Here is a 17,860-nt window from a genome sequence, read left to right on the forward strand (position 1 = left end):
TAACCACCTTTTAAAGAGCATGAGAGATTTTATAGATATACTACCAATAGACATTAAAGTGTCTATATTAGGGGCATTTTTTTCAAACAAGCATATCCTAAACCAAGGGTTTGTAAGAACCAATGGTGGTTGAGGCTTTTGCCTACACTAAGGCCCTAGTGTGCCTTTATCCTGCCATGACTAACCTTAAGTTGAGTAGCAGATAAGGGCTTATGGTTGTGATAGTTGTCTTAAAACTATACACAGGTAGTGTAAGTCCTGAAACATGTTACTGACAGTGTGTGTGGGCAATGTGAGCCCTAGTCCCTAAGATGCATGGGCAAGTGCAAGTTAGTGGGTGGGCACTTTGAAGCCAGGTAGCCAGTCGAGTGCTATTGGTCAAAACCATGCATAGGCACCCTTGAATGGGTTGGTGGAGCAATAAAGGGAATGGGAAATTGTGGTGGTCAAGAGACAAGTCACTGGGTCTTAAGTTTGTTAAAGAAAGGCCCTGAAGTGGCTGGAGAGAAAAATGTCCCCATTTCAAACAGTCTTACAATTCTTGGTAAGATGGCTGGGAAATTCCTACATTCTTTCTAAGGGATGATTGGTGTTTGCTTCTCACCATCCTTTTGGTTAGCAAATAGGTAAGGGCCTAGCTAGTCTAAAGTGAGCTACTCCTAGGTACATGTGGTGTCTAGATTAGCAGGCATCGTTAGGTCACGAGTGTGGCATAATGTCTTCTTAGGTTAAGGTAAACCCGAGGATGGTTGGGGGCCAATGGGCCTCGTATTGCACCTTTGCATTAAACCATGGGGTTAGACGATAGCATTCACTATACCTTTTTATTTCCCCTCATTGTGCTGATTTGATCAATAACCAAGGATCATGAGATGATATTGTGTAGGAGGGGCAACATTGAGCTTGGGGGATGAGGGGCACCATTGAGCTTGAGGTATTTTTGGCTTGGGCTATACACAATGTGTACCACGATCGATTAATAGGTTGGTTCAAGCATATCTTCATATTTCTGTGATGCTAATGCCTTTTTTATGGCCTGTAAATTCAAATAAACATTCACCAGTGCCCACACCTAGGCCTGGCTAAATTCCACCAAACCTTAACACTATACTTGAGTTGCTAGAATGTTGATCATTGCTCATACCACTATTTTAGGCTACTTTTTCACAACATGGACATCCAATATGCCTTAAGGCTTAGTCCCCTTAGCTATCAGACTCTATCCTACTAGAACTAGAATTGCTCTTTCACTTGAAAAGAACCCTTGAGCCTAAACTAACTTGCAGACTGTGGCATATGCACATGCCTCCACTACTACTGGGATATGTTGGCCTTTGGTCTTGGCACATGCTTCGACCACCATCGGCATATGCTGGCTCTTTGTATAGGCAGTTCCCTCAAACACCATCAGTATATGTTGGGCCACTCACCATGCATGGGTATCCTAGGCCCAGGTTATGCATAATGTGCACCACGATCGAGAAGTAGGTGGGTTCACGCACATCTTAATATTTTTACCATGCTAGCTGTATTTTTATGGCTTGTAAATTCATATAATGATCCCGTAAGCCTTCATGTGAAGTTTTATGGCAAGATAACTCATTTTCTATTTTTCATGATTTTTATAATTTTTTAAAAAGGATTTTTGCCCAAATTTGGTATAAGTGATCCTTATATTTTTTTTTGGCATCCATAAAAAATTCAGCTAAAAAATCAAAGTGTAGAAGATTTTGTGGCCATTTCAAAAAAGCATCCCTATTTCAAAAACTTGAATGGCTACTAGCTGCCAACCTATAAAAACTCTTACGCTTTTAAAGAGGGTGTGAGTTATTGAGGTTCCTTGGGGGATAGACGGCCAATGTAAGGTCTAAGGACTAGCACCCATTGCATATCACGTGTGCATACCCCTTGCTACCCTTCCCCAATCACTGGAACCACTAATATGGTCAGTCAAGTTCTCCGGCTATGGTACCCTATGCCAAAAAATGTACAACCAACACATGCCTGAGCCTAGGATATGCTTTGGGGCCAAGAATTGAACTTCGACCAAAGTCTTAACCATCATCAACACTAGTCGGCTTTTGGTATAAACCCCTGCCTCGATCACTATTGGCCCATGCTGGCCCTTGGTGAGGGCATATACCTTGATTAACATTGGCACAATCCAGACCTGGTGTGGCTAATACCTCGATCAATGCCAACAAAAGATGGCCTTTGGTATGGGCAGTTACCTTGAACACCATTAGTATATGTTGGTCCTTGATATGGGCACTAGCTTTGAACACCATTGGCATATGTTGAGCCATAAAATGGGCACATGCCTTGACCACCATCGGCACTTGCAAACCCTTAGTGTAGGATATACTTATTTGAAAAAATTATCCCCATTATAGACACTTTAATGTCGATTGCTAGCTTATTTATAAAATCTTTCGTGCTCTTTAAGGGGTGGTTGTTCACATCCCCTTTCCCCCCAAAGGGGGGAGTAGGTGTGTGTGATGGGCCTGTCATTGCATACATCCATAGCAACTTCTTTAGAGCAAAATCCAAGTTGTGCATGCCTTCTAGCCATGTTGTCTTGTGACTGGTTGCTCCGATGACCTACAAGAGCCTATGGCCTTGACCAATTGGCATATAAGTAAAAATGGGGCTTAGCTATATTGAGCTAGTCACAGACTTGGTCTAGCCAAGTCTCTTGGGTATTTGGTAGTCTTGTGGTCCCTTCTCATCGACCATAAAAATGCCTCGACCTAGCCAAGCCTATGGATGCAACCGATGCTACGCAAGACCCCAAGAACAAGTCCTTAAATTAGGAAACATCTTCATGGGGTGATGAAGCAGAGTTTGCACAAGTAGTCTTAGCCAAACCAAGCATTGGTGGTGTCATGCCATTATTACCTGTTGAATGGTAGTGGCAATCTCGTGGCCCTCTCTTGTGGCATGGCCTTGTCTATCATTTTTTTCACTCATTTATCGAGTAATTGATTGGGTGGATTATGGACCATGTCCATGGATGCTACTACTTCTAAGCAATGGGCATATGAGTGGTTCTATGGTTGTGTATTTTGGCAAGCTCTATGCTTGATGCATCGAATTGTTGACCCATCATCCTCTTCAATCTCTCTCCATGTGGTCATTATACCTTAGAGGCATAATCAAGATCCTGTGTTGCATACCTAAATCAATGGAAATCGAATGTCTTACCATCCCTCATCCATCTTATATCTTTAGAGGCTATAGGTTGGACCTCAATTGTGCCCCATGTCCCAAGTGTGGCACCTAAACCTCTGTGGCCACATTGGTGCATTGGTGCATTAGTGTTCAATTATGCCATTAGATGAAGAACATTTTATGGGCACAACCTCTTAACACTTGTTTGTTCAATGTTATGCATTTTACATGCTCTACACACATGATATTTGTGCTCCATGTTGGGTCTCTCCACTGCTCAGTTGGTGCATTAAGGACCATGCAGTGCCAACATCCTAAAAAAATTCTACTTGGTTGATCCTACCACATCCAAGGAAGGCAGCAGGTGTGCAAATTACCCAATCTTGACATTGAGAGGTAATGACAATAAATAACAATATTGAGCTCTATGAGTCTGGTAATTCAAATAATTACAATCTAAATCCCTTAATGAGGATCCATTGAAGGGCAAGTCTAGTGCCAGTAGCCATGGTAATCCCATCTCCAATAGCATGTATTTAAGTTGTTTCAATTAAAAAGCTCATAGTTAGAACTAGGGGTGGGTCATCCTATTTGTTTGACGATGAGAACCAATCTACTCATCCTTACTACTGATGATGGACTCATGGTATTAATTGATTGGGTTGTTCCTATGGTGCTATTGCTTTGAATGAATTAGAGTGCTCAAAGCAGGCCTATCCTTATATAAATTAGCATGGGATAACAACATAGGATTTTAGTCCTATTGTGTTGGCTTTTGGGATATGAGTAATGATTATCAAGGATAGTCGGAAGCATTCATATTTCATAGTCAGAGGTGAAATTCTTAGATTTATGAAAGATGAAAAACTACGAAAGCATATGCCAAGGATGTTTTAATTAATCAAGAATAAATGTTGAGGGCTTGAAGATGATCAGATACCATCTTAGTCTTTACCATAAATGATGCTGACCAGGGATCGACAGATGTTACTTTTAGGACTATGCTAGCACCTTATGAGAAACCAATGTTTTTGGGTTTCGGGCGGAGTATGGTTGCAAGGCTAAAACTTAAAAAAGTTGACAAAAAGGCACCATCAGGAGTGGAGCCTATGACTTAATTTGACTCAACATGGGAAACTTTCCTAGTCCAAACATAGCAAGGATTGATAGATTGAGAGCTCTTTCTTGATTTTATGGGTGGTGATGCATGGTTGTTCTTAGTTGCTAGAGCGATTTGTCTAGTTAATTCCATTAATGAATGAGACCTCAGCCAGCTAAATACATGGAGGTAATCCTTTTTGGCTAGCTTTTTAGTGGGACTATGACCGCTTAGGCCAAGTAAGTTTAAGGTAATAACAGGTCTGTGATGCCGTTAGATGTTCTGAGCTGCATGCATAATACACTGACATATTCAATGAGTCTGTAGCCTTGGTCGACAGGCTCAAGTTATCTTTGAAATTTTGTCATGATGGGGTAGGTCATTGCAATTGTTGGTCTTCAATGAAGAATTCCTAGCAAGCATGAGTCATCAGCTCATGTTGACTATGTCTCTGCCCTTTGTAGACACCACCATCGCTCCTACTGATTGAATAGTCTGATGAAGTGTTCATATTGTGGCGACATGGATAGTTTCTGCCTATGACATTATGAGAAATCCACTGAGCCTTATTATTTAGAGGAAGGAGAACTGGTAACAAGGTTTCTATAGGTGAACCTATGCAAGGATCATTATCGAAACTCACTCAATGAATGACCCAAAAATGTGTTAAAGAAACACTAAGGGGGCAATGGTGCCTCTATGCCCTGAGCCCCTTTTGGCCCTAGGTGGGTGTGATGGTGGCTTTATTCCACCTTTCGGGTGGGTAAAATGATTGGTATTACCATCTACGGCTGAATAACAAACCCCTGATGTGAATCATAACAAGGAACCATAATGAAAAAGAATGTGTGTCCATCCCATTCGCTATGCGTGCACAGGTGGCATCATGATTCCTTTTGTCATGAAAAACCAAAACAACTCTTGGCAATGGATATCTAAACTCATGCATCGATGAAGAATGTAGTGAAATGTGATACTTGGTGTGAATTGTAGAATCCCATGAACCATTGAGTCTTAGAACACAAGTTGCACCCAAGCCATTAGGCCAAAGGCACACCTACTTAGGTGTCATGCATCGTCATACCCTCCAACCCCCTACCTATCGAGCTTGAGTGAGAGGGGAAGATGGCCTCCCGTGATCTCGTCGATCATTATTGGCCTAAAAGTGAGTCTCTGGCAATGATAGCACCATGACCATTGGTGGTAAAGCTCTCAACGTGCCTTGTCTCTGGTGATGCATGCTCATTGTCTATCCAAACGCCATCAAACCCCCTATATCACTCATTTGATGCTCGCATAATAACCCCAGGTTAGGCGAGATTACCTACTGAGTTTAAGCATATTAATAAGTAGAGAAAAATAAACTTACTAGGTTTCCCCTAGTAATGGTAAACGAACCAAGAATAATCAAACTTGATAATCAGGTGCCCATAGCATTTGAATTATTGCTTGGAAAAGTGTCCTTAGTGATGGATCAAAGCCAAAGTACCCTAAAAAGGGGAGACAGAGAGGGTGAGAGTCCTAAATGGGTAGTAAATTCTATCCAAGGCTAAATACAAGTGAGAACCCAATAGTGAACAAATATCGCAAGGGAAAGATGAAATGGACTTTGGAAAGAGAGTCAATGAGTACTTGAAATTGTCAAGAGGGAAGTAGATAGGGGCCGGTGATGCACCCTGATTAAATGTGGTATAATGAGAGCTGGTTTATTGATCAGCTCAAGGAATGGATTAACACAGGTCATAGTAGCGATCCAAGCCTAAGCTTTTGTTATGCCCATAGAGACATCATCGCCATGATCATGGAATGCACATGTGCCATCTCGGCATGCCTCAGCACCAGCATGCTCTTAGCATTGGCCTGTAAGCTCCCTATCTAGCCTATCTTGAAACACAGACCAAGGAGTTGACATGTGTATAAGTCAACAAGCTAGAAAACTAGTAAGGCGCAAGGAAGTTGATTGGCAGGATCTCTTACAAGTGCACCATTGGATAACCTTGATCTTTTGAGAAGGTTTTAAGTGTTTGCATGCTTATTGGGACTCGAAAGATGGTGAACAATGCCTAAATGGGTCAAAGCTAAAGGAAACTCTAGTAAAGGCCTACAACAATATTGACATGCAAATCATTCATGTGAATTGGGTATAGGGGCAAAAGACTAATTGAATCATCTAGTAGCTGGCTCCCTTTGAAGTTCTCTAAAGATAGTTGGAGCCCTTAGTGAGTTTTATTGGGTAAAGCCAATGATTAGAGGTATCGAGGGCACAATGCCCTTGACCTATTCTCAAACTTTAAATAGGTAGGATGGCGTGACTGTTTTGTTAAGCTATGCCATGGAATCAAGAGCTCCAAGTGGGCCATTTTTGGTATGCGAAATTGTCAATGCAAGATGAATCAAAAACTAGGTTACTGTGCCCAATTACATTGCTAACCTTGAACCCACAAAAGGGTGTTGGTCAATGAAGACACCAGGATGATGGTCATGGAAGTCGAAATCCACTAAGGAGTTTTAACAACTCACCTACCGAATCAACTAGCCTTGAAAATAGATGGTGTTTAAACGCACAACTTATTCTTGGTTGTTGAGGTAAGGGCCAGGCCCTAATGAGTATGAAAGTGTATCAGTTGCCGTAAAACCTAGGGCATAAGCTTGAGTAGAGCAGCCATTAGTCCAGACCTTGGTGGTAGTAGCAAATATTCAAATGAGAACTTTAAGGGCCAATGAGGGGAAAGATTCCATGTGAATGGCACTTACACATGGGTTAGTCTATCCTAAGAGACAAGTAAAACCCATTCAACAGCATGTCTAGCGCAAGCTTTGAAAGGGAGTTGGGTTAAAATTCATGAACTAGGATGCATCAGCTAATAGCAACATTAGGAAGTCCAAAGACATCGATGGGGGCCTCAAGAAGAGTTATCTTTTTTGTTTAATAGCCTACCCACCCTAAAAATAGCTCAATCGAAAGTAGGGTCTAGTTGCCAGAAGAGCACTGCACGTCACATGGTGTTTAGTGCACGCTTGACTGCTCTTGAAAATTTGGAGGATTAGGTGTTGACCATACCTAATCATACTTATAACTACATAACGTCTCCATGGTGAACAACCTCTAGTTGATGGAACAATGTAGGTAAAGGAAGTCGACAAAAATGGATCCATAACCTTGAGAAAAGGATTGGCTCTATGGATTGGCATGGGGTTTCCCATCTTGAACCCATTGGTTGTTGATGCACTGCTTGAGCTACTCCCATAATAAGAGTGAGTCACTGCATGCCAATCGAGGGATGGACTGGAAACGACTTATTCGGGGGCCTTCCCCAAGCATCGAATAGTCAACTCAAAACTGGTATGGATGAGGGGAATCTAACTATTTAATTAAAACAAAAGCATTGTGATGGTCCTTACAAATGCTCACACAATGTGATTTTTACCTAGTGGTTTGAATGTCAAAGTGAAAAAATTCAACCAAGCACTGGCAAACAGTGGGAGTAACTATAACTCTCTTAAAGGAGCCAAATGCCTCATCATCAAATTAGTGTTACGCATGAATAAATTAACGAGATTCTCACTATCCCTATTTACTATCTAGCAAAACCACAACCAAGGGAATGAGCTTAGCAGAATTAGTTTGGAAATGAGACCTTGTTGAGCTTAACTCTAGTTCGACTTTGTGAAATGACTTGAGAAGAGTACAATAGGTGGGAGCTGTAGGGAGCAATTGAAATACAACTACTTTTAACATTATTTTACTTATTCCATGAATTGAAGGTAAGACACAACCCCTTCTTTTGGTCCCAAGACCGACCTCAGTCAGTCAATATGGGCAGAAGACATTGTCAGGTGAGGAGATTGGTTGGGGTGGCACATTTGTTAAAAGATAACACAGGCATTCTAAATTAAGCTCAATGAGAACAAAAATCTCATGTGGAACAAAAGGGAAAATGCTTGTTTGATTCTAATTTCCAATACGAATACAAACCATAAAAGTGTGGCCTATTGATCTTTTAAACCTTTAAAATTTGAAGCTAGAGGTGTCAGAAAAGTTACAATAGGGATAACTAGCTTATGGCAGCCAAGCGTTATAGTGACACTGCTTTTTGATCCCTCAATGTTAGCTATTCCTATCATTGTGAAGTAGAATTCACCAAGTGTTGGATTGTTTACCCACAAATGGGGAACATGAGCTAAGTTTAGACCATCATGAGATAGGTTAGTTTTACCCTACTAATGGTAGCGTCACAACAGTAATTCAACCTAGTATAGGATGAACCATTGATTAGCACAATTGGTCATTGCACTTGGTTGAAAAGCTAGTGGCATGAAGCTATCATGTGTTGGATTATGACTAAATACCTCTAAGTTAAAATCTAGGCTAAAAGTGAAGTACACACCCATTGCCCAATTGCTGACCATAGTAGGGGCCCATGGCCCCCAAAGGTACATGTTGTAGGTACAACCCCCAAGGTGGATAAGCCGTATAGGCATCATTGGAGCTCAATTCCCATCAAGCAATGGGTAGAATCCTTTGTAGATGACTTAAATATGCAGCAAGGTATTGTAAGTGGTAGAATGGCCTTGCTACCATGATCCATTGAGATTCAGCCCTTTGTCACTTCAATTCATCCCTCTCCCCCACACCTATCAAAATCCTTTCACTTTATTTTTTTACACCATACCCCTCTAAGGTTGGGGATGAATGGTGTTCTCCATTGCAACTGATTCGATTGGGGGATGACATCCTTCCCTTAAGTTCCAAGTAAATGATAACCAAATGCCCTCGGTGTTTCTTATAAGGACAGGCTCGCCCTTGGTGTGGGAACTTGCCTTAAACTCCATTGGCACACACTGACCTCTGGATTGGTTCTGCTCATATGCCATAGACAACACCTGGCCATTGGTTCATGTGGGCAATCTCAATCAACACCATTGGCAAATGTTGGCCTATTGTTACCTTAGATACCATTAACAGATGCTGGCCCCTTGGATTGAAATGTTACCTTGGACACCATTACCAAAATGATAGTAGCACCAGCACTTACCTTGACCATCATTGGCATAAGTGGGCCCTCGGTGTGGGTTGTTGCCTCGAACACTTCTTTGGTAGATGCTGGCAATGGGAGTGGCATGTTTACCATGACCCTTCCACTCAAGGCACTTGTCTGCCCTACGATTGTCGGCTCTTGTATTAAGCTAAACTCTATGTGGCCTTGGATAGGGAATTCACTCCATTTGCCTAAGTTAGCTTACAAAACTGAAGTGCTCAGCCTAATTCTAACTCGTTAAAGATTGTGCTATGGTACTGAGCCTTCTGAAAGCCCACAAATTTGATTGTCCTAGGACTATATTCAGGCATGCCCACAATTAGGTTTGACCATGTGCCCCTACCTCGATCATCGGTGCCCACACCTATGTTTGACCGCATACCCATGCATTCCTCACCCACGATCACACCTAGGCCTCACTCAATTCTACCAAACCTGAACACTTGGTCTGAGTGTTTGGAGTCTTGATCACTACCCATACCACTGTTTTGGGCTATTTCCCTATGACTTGGGTTTCTAGTAAGCCTTAAGGCCTACTCTCTCTAGCTATTAACCCTGTCTCACTAGTAGTAAAACTACTCCTCAACTCAAAGAGAACCCTTAGGCCTAAACCAACTTGTGGACTGTGATATATGCAAATTCCTCAACCACCATCAGGATATGTTAGCCCTTAGTCTTGGCACATGCTATAACCACCATTAGCATATGTTGGGCCTTTGTTTGACCAGTTCCTTCAAACACCATCAGCACATGCTTGGCCATACACCACATGTAGGTATCTTGAGCTTGGGCCACATACAATGCACAACATGATCAGGCAATAGGTGGGTTCAAGCACATTTTCATCTTTTTGACATGCCAATGCCATTTTTATGGCTTGTAAATTCATATAAGTGCTCACCAATGCTCGCACCTTGGCCTACCTCAATTCTATTGAACTCAAACATCATGTTTAAGCCTCTTTAGTCTTAATCACTACTTGTATCACTGTTTTAGGCTAGTTCCTTATGACCTGGGCCTCTAGTAAGCCCCTAAGCCTAGTCTCCTTAGCAGTTAGACCTTATCCCGCTAGAACTAGAGCTACTTTTTAACTGGGAAAGAACCCTTGGGCTTAGATAAGCTTACGAACCATGACAATGCGCATGCCTTAGCCACTATTGAGAAATGCTGGCCTTTGGTCTCAGCATATGTTTCAACCATCATCAAGACATGTTGGACTTTTGTATGGCCAGTTCTTTCGAACACCATTAGTGTGATAGCCTATAGGCATCAAGGTCCTGAAAACTAGCCCATTTTGCTCATAAGGGCATACAACCTTGATTTTTGTGATATTATCTTATTTTGGAGTTAGTTCTCATGATACTATCTCATTATGGATTCTAAGAACCAAACAACATGCTTGCTTGGATCATCCGCAAGCTTTTGTGCCTAGATTCCAAAGGCATAACACCGATATTGGTCAACGCCAACCTCGAGCCACACTAGGCTCATTTCATGCCATGAAACTCATATCTCACGACCTTAGCCCTTAGCCTCATTCTAGGCTGCCTACATGTATGATGGCCACCTTACATCATGCTTGTCCCATCTCAAGGGACTCAGGTGTGCTACCCTAACTGTAGCACACCTCTATCGATTGGCCATAAAAGTCTAGCATCATGCCTGCCTGTTAGCCCACTCATCCCTCAGGCTCGATGGTGTCCTTCCTACGTAAACATTATCCCATAATCCTTAGTTACTAATTAACCTGGCTTAAGAATGGGAAATCGAGGGCATAGCAAATGCTATCATCTAACCCTATGGTTCAACACAAAGGTGTGATACACGGCCTGCTGACCCTAACTATCTCCAGGTATACCATGACCCAAGGAGATATTGTGCCACATTCATGACCTAACCATGCCCGCCTACCTAGACATCATATATGCCTAGGAGTAACTCACTTCAAACTAGCCAGGCTCCTACCTACCTACTAGCCATAGGGGTGGTGGAGAGATGACACTGGTTGTCCCCTTATAAAGAGCGTAAGAGCTTTCCCAACCATCTTATCAGGAACCATAAGACTGTCTAAAATAAAGACAACTTTCTCCCTAGCCATCTCATGGACTTTCTTCACCCAACTCGGGACCCAATGACCTTTCTCTTGGTCACCATAATTCCAACATTCCACTTGTTGCTTCACCAACCCACTCAAGGGTCCCCATGTACAACTTTGACTAATAGAACCTAACTAGCTATCAAGCTCTAAGGTGCCCACCCACTAGCTTACACTTGCCTATGCATTTTGGGACCTAGGGCTCACATAACCTACACTCACTATTAGCAACATGTTTTAGGACTTAAACTGCCCGTGCATCACTCTAAGACCACTGTCTTGAGCATAAGGCCTTTTTTGCTACTCAGCTTAAGGTCAGTCATGGTAAGACCAAGGCACACCAAGGCCTGACTATGACACTCACCCCCACTTACTATGTCGATGCCCTCATCAATGCCAAGACCACACTGAACTCTCTTGTTGCACATAGTTGACATTTTCTCATATGTCTCACACTTGTGCCTTGAAGGATTAGGTCGAGTTCCCATCACATGAGGCACCGCCCATAGTACTTCTTCATTGCCAATATAGAAGGATTATCCCAGCTCCATTGCATTTCAATGCTATCTTAACATTTGACCACTAGATTCAACTTGTTGCTTGATAAGTGCCATTGCACTACTACACCTATGATCACACCATGTTGTAACTCTGAGGCACCCTCATTGATCATGACCCTTAGTTAAATGAATGACCACTGCTTTACTAGATATTGGTGCACCCCACTGGATGTGACCTATCACAATAGCTGCACACCTATTGCACTGACTCTTCGATGTGTCACTCTAGACATAATGCATAGGTCAACCACACTTATACAACACCATCCATAATAGACCCTAGCATGTTGGCATTCAAACACTTCGATCATCTCACAACTTGTGTCCTCTTAGCCCCTCCAAGGTCACCTCTTTAGGTATGGCCCTCTAGGTAATGGCCTTCATGGTAGCACATTAATGCTTGCTATCTCAAACTCAATAAACTTGTAGGTTCCATTGCCTCAGCTTAGTACCACTAAAAATCACAAGTTTTATTCACTTTTACTCAAACTCAACTCAACTGTGCATGCAACCATGCCTCCATGATGGTTCCACAACTCATCTGTCTTGACTCTAACATATCTTAAAAGGCATCTCAAAGCCAACACAAAGCTTAAGGATCCATTTCGATCACACTATTCATTGATTGCTTCATCTCAGAGTTCACCAACCTACTTGATAGTCTAGGTCCGTTGACCTACTCAAACTCATGGCCGTCCCATTGGCCAACATCTACTCAAAGACTTCATATTTGGCTCAACTCAATTTGATTTTCTCTACCTTGCTCAAACTCATCTAGTCTGTTGACTGAAAGCAAACGCGAATGCCTGCACCATTGGCTTTACTCAACTCAATCGGTCCTCTAGCCTACACAACTCAAGGCCTTGTTAATTGACTAATTCTTACTTACTCATTTCATTAAACTACACATTATCGTGGTTTGCTGACCACCACATCTCATAAGACCTACTCTCTTGGCCAACACAAACCATGATCCACTAACCAGCACACTCTCATGATCCTCTAACCATACGAACTCATGGTCTACTGACCATTACAAACTCAAGGCTTCAATCATTAACCAATTCAAACTCCTTAGCCTCTGTAAAATGGCTATACTATTGGACCTAAAAACTCGACTCATACCCATGCTAAGGCACTTGTACTATAAAACAAGTTCACATATTAGTAACTGATCTTACTATGCATGACTTATGTCCCTTTGGAAAAAATCATTCAGCCTACATGGCCTTACTCAAACACCATTTCAAAGTGTAACCCCTTTTCATATTTTGGTCTCAACACGATTTTTCCATCCAAAGGGCAATAATGCCAACACAGGCTAAAATGTTGCACTAGGTGAGGCTAGACTCTAGTGCCCTCTCACTTGGCATTAAGGGCCCACTTGAGGGCCTTTCACCTAGGCCACTTTTTCCCATGTATCTCCTTGATGGCTTATTTTCAAGCCCACATAGCCACATTATCACAATTGCACCACGATAGCTCTCTTTGAGTATATCATTACCTCAATTTCTCAATCTCATGCTCATACTTGGACTATTTGAGTCCCATTGTTAAGCTGAACTAGGCTTTAATACCACTTGTCATGGGCTGCACATTTGTTGTATCGAAACCACACAAACTAAAACCACATAACTATGTAGCACTAGGACTAATCTTAGTCGAGGTCAGCCTTTCTTGAGTCATTCATCCATGACCAGATCATTACCGATCCTTCAAGCCACATACTCGTGAGCTTTTCCTAGCTTAAAACTAGTAGGGTCACATGCAACATTCCTAAACTAATAGGAAAAAACCTAACTCCTATCATTTCATCAGCCCAAGATTCTCATGGTGGCTTTCAGCACCCATCTTGCTCACAGGCATCAAGGTCTCGAGCCTTGCTCAAAATGGTGTATAGCCCTAGTTTTCATGATATTATCTCATTATGGCATAGTGAAAACCCAACACTATGGCTGCCCAGATCATTCTCAAGCTCTTGTGCCTAGATCCTGAAAGCACAACATAGTTGTTGGTCAGTAGCCAACTCGGACCACACTAGGCTCATCTCGTCCCATGAAACTCACATCTCAAGGCCTTAGCCCTTAGCCTTATTCTAGGCTACCCACATACGTGATGGATTCTTAACATCATGCTTGTCCCACCTCAAGAGACTTAGGTGTGCTATAACAACTGCAACATACCTTTACCAATTGGCCACAAGGGTCTAGTATTGTGCCTACTTGCTAGCCCATTCATCCCTTAGCCTTGACGGTGCCCCTCCTATGCAAACACCATCCCATGATCCTTGGTTACTAATCAAACTGGTGCAAAGAGGGGAAATCGAAGGGCATACCGAATAATATCATCTTATCTTATAGTTTAATGCAAAGGCAAGATACGAGGCCCACTAGTCCTAATCGTCCTCAAGTTTATGATGACCTGAAGAGACACCATGCCACACTCATGACTCGATAATGCTTGCCCGCCTAGACACCATATGTGCCTAGAAGTAGCTTATTTTCAACTAGCTAGGCCCCTATTTGCCAGCTAGCCAAGGGGTAGTAGAGAGCTAACACCAGTTGACCCTTTATAAAGAGTGTAACCATGACAATTAGCATATTCTAACCATAACCATGACCATGACCACTAATCCGAGCTAGTGCACCAATACCTAGGCCTTCAATAGGCCCCAAGGCTTGGTCCTTAAAGTAGTTAAACCCTTTCGCACTTAAACTAGAATTGTTCCTCAACTTCGAGAAAACCCTTAAGCCTAGACCAGCTTGTGGACCATGACATAAGCACATGCCTTGACTACTATCAGGACATGTTAGGCCTTGGTCTTGGCACATGCTTCGACTACTATCGGTACAAGCTAGCCCTTTGTGTGGGCAGTTCTCTTAAGCACCATTGACATATGTTGGGCTACTCGCCACGTGTAGTTATCTTGCTCTCAAGCTATGCACAATACGCACCATGATTGGGCAATAGGTGGGTTTAGGAACATTTTCATACTTTTGCCGTGCCAATACCATTTTTATGGCCTGTAAATTCACAAAAGTGTTGGAGTCTTGATCACTCCCTATGCCACTATTTTGGGCTAGTTCCCCATGACTTGGGTCTTTAGTAATTGACCCTTTCCAACTACAACTAGAACTATTCTTCAACTCGGAGAGAACCTTAGAGCCTAAACTAGCTTGCAAATTGTGACTCTTGCACATGCCTTAACCACTATCGGGGCATGTTGGCCTTTCATCTCCACACATGCTTTAGCCACTACCAGCACATGCTGGCTCTTTTGTATAACTAGTTCCCTCGAACACCATCGACACATGCTGGGTTGCTCACAACGCACAGTTAACTTGTGCTCGACCTATCACAATGCACACCACGATCGGGTAGTAGGTGGGCTTTGGTACAATTTCATATTTTTGTCGTGCTAATGCCATTTTTATGGCCTATAAATTCACATAAGCACCGAAGTCTTGATCATTACCCATACCACTATTCTGGGCTAGTTCCTTAAGACTTGCACCTCCAATAGGCCTCAAGGCCTAGTTTTCTTAGCAATTGGACCCTTTTTCTGCTATAACTAGATATACTCCTCGACTTGAAAAGAACTTTGGAACCTAGACCAGCTTGTATAGTGTGACACATTCACATTTCTAAACCACCATTAGGACATGTTGGGTCTTGTTCTTGGCACATGCTTTGACCACTATCGGCATATGCTAGCCTTTTGTGTGGGTAGTTCCTCCGAACACCATCGACACATGTTGGGCCGTTCACTATGGGTAGTTATCCTATGCCTAGGGTATGTACAATGTGCACCACAATCGGGTAGTAGGTAGGTTTAGGTACATTTTCATATTTCTGCCATGTCACTATCGTTTTTATGGCTTGTAAATTCACATAAGTGCTAGAGTCTTGATCAATGCCCGTACCACTATTTTGGGCTAGTTTCTCATCATTTGGGCCTCCTGTTCACCTTAAAGCTTGGTCCCCTTAGCAATCAGACCCTTTTTCACTAGAATTGGAACTGTTCCTCAACTCAAAAAGAACCATAGAGCTTAGACTAGCTTGCGGACTATGACATATTCATATGCCTTTACCACCTTCATGACATGTTGGCCCTTGCTCTTCGTACATGCTTTGACCACCATTAGCACATGCTGACCTTTTGTGCAAGCAGTTCCCTTGGACACCATCAACATATGCTGGGCTACACACCAAGAATGGGTGTCCTAGGCCTAGGCTGTGCACTATCTTCACCATGATCGGGCAGTAGATGGGTTTAAGCACATTTTCATATTTTTGCTATGCCAATGTCATTTTTATGGCTAGTAAATTCATAAAATACTCAATAGCACCAGCACATGGGCCTGGCTTAATTCCATTGAACTTGAACACCATGCTTGTGCCACTAAAGTCTTAATCATTACTCGTACCACTACTCTGGGCTAGTTCTTTATGACCTGGATCTCTAGCATGCTTCAAGTTTGGCCCCCTAGCTTTTAAACTTTATCCCATTAAAATTGGAACTGCTCTTCAACTTAGAAAAAACCCTTAGGTCTGGACTAACTTTCAGATTGTGGCACATGTACATGCCTAGACCACCATCAAGACATGTTGGCCTTTGGTCTCAACACATGTTTCAACCACCATCGACACATACTGGCCCTTTGTGTAGGCAATTCCCTCAAACACCATTAGCACATCTAAGACATGCACCAAGCACGGGTATCCTAAACTCAAGTTATGTACCATGTACACTACTATTAGGCAATAGATAGATTCAAGCACATCTTCATATTTTTGCCATGCCATGCCATTTTTATGCATTATAAATTCATATAATGCTCACCATCGCTCGCACCTTGCCCTGGCTCAATTCTGTCAAACCTAAGCACTAGACTTGAGCCTCTAGAGTTTTGATCACATTTTGTACCGCTATTTTGAGCTAGTCCCCATGACTTGGACATCTAGTGTGCCTCAAAGCCTATTCCCTTTGGCTGTCAGACCTTGTCCCACTAGAATTGGAACTATTCCTTAACTCAAAGAGAACTTCTAGGCTTAGATCAGGTTGCAATTGTGACACATACACATGGCTTGACTACCATCGAGACATATTGGCCCTTGGTCTTAGCATATGCTAACCACCATCGACACATGCTAGCCCTTGGTGTGGGCAATTCCCTCGAACACCATTGGCACATTCAAGGCCATGCATCACATGCTGTATCCTGAGCCTTGGTTGAGCACCATGTGTACCACAATCGGGTAGGAGGTTAGTTTAAGTATGTCTTCATATTTTTACCATGCTAATGCCATTTTGTTGGCTTGTAATTCACCTAATGATCCCCTAAGCCTTTATGTGAAGTTTCATGGCAAAATGACTCATTCATTATTTTTCGTGATTTTTAAAATTTTTCACAATTTGGGATTTTTTAAAATTTTTTTAGATAAAGTTTTGGCCCCAAATTTGGTATATACATGATCCTTGTAATTTTGCTGGCATCCACAAAAAAATTCAGCTAAAAAAATCAAAGTGTAAAAGATTTTGTGGCTTTTTGAAAAAAGCATCATCATTTCAAACACTTGAATAGTTACTGGCTATGAACTTGTAAAAGCTCTAATGCTCTTTAAAGGGGTTGTCAAGGTTCCTTGGGAGATAGTGGACCAATATAAGGGTTAAAGACCAGCACCCATCACACATCTAGTGTGCATAGCCCCCGACCTCTTTCCCCAATCATTGGAGCCCCCAATACTACCTTTCAGGTTCTCTGGTGATGATGCCCTAGATAAAAAAATGTAGCACTAGCACATGTCTGATCCCAGCATGTACACCAGGTCTTAGAATCAAACTTTGGCCAAGGCTTTGACCATCATCAGCACATGCTAGTGCATGGTATGGGCA

At 42.3% G+C, this 17,860-nt stretch overlaps 1 non-coding gene and 2 pseudogenes across 1 annotated transcript; all 3 read left to right on the forward strand.

Moving 5' to 3' along the window:
* Positions 1 to 3,428: 3,428 nt before the first annotated feature.
* Positions 3,429 to 4,902, forward strand: LOC149516840 (18S ribosomal RNA; annotated as a pseudogene).
* Positions 4,903 to 5,186: 284 nt separating this feature from the next.
* LOC149516841 (5.8S ribosomal RNA) lies at positions 5,187 to 5,341 on the forward strand (annotated as a pseudogene).
* Positions 5,342 to 5,570: 229 nt separating this feature from the next.
* Positions 5,571 to 8,890, forward strand: LOC149516842 (25S ribosomal RNA). The gene has a single exon (XR_016345424.1). It is a non-coding gene; the product is annotated as a 25S ribosomal RNA (ribosomal RNA).
* Positions 8,891 to 17,860: the final 8,970 nt, after the last annotated feature.

The sequence above is a fragment of the Durio zibethinus genome, chromosome 9 (genome assembly GCF_047325235.1).
Source record: "Durio zibethinus cultivar Kanyao isolate XHJ-2024 chromosome 9, ASM4732523v1, whole genome shotgun sequence".
In the NCBI taxonomy this organism is placed as follows: Eukaryota; Viridiplantae; Streptophyta; class Magnoliopsida; order Malvales; family Malvaceae; genus Durio; species Durio zibethinus.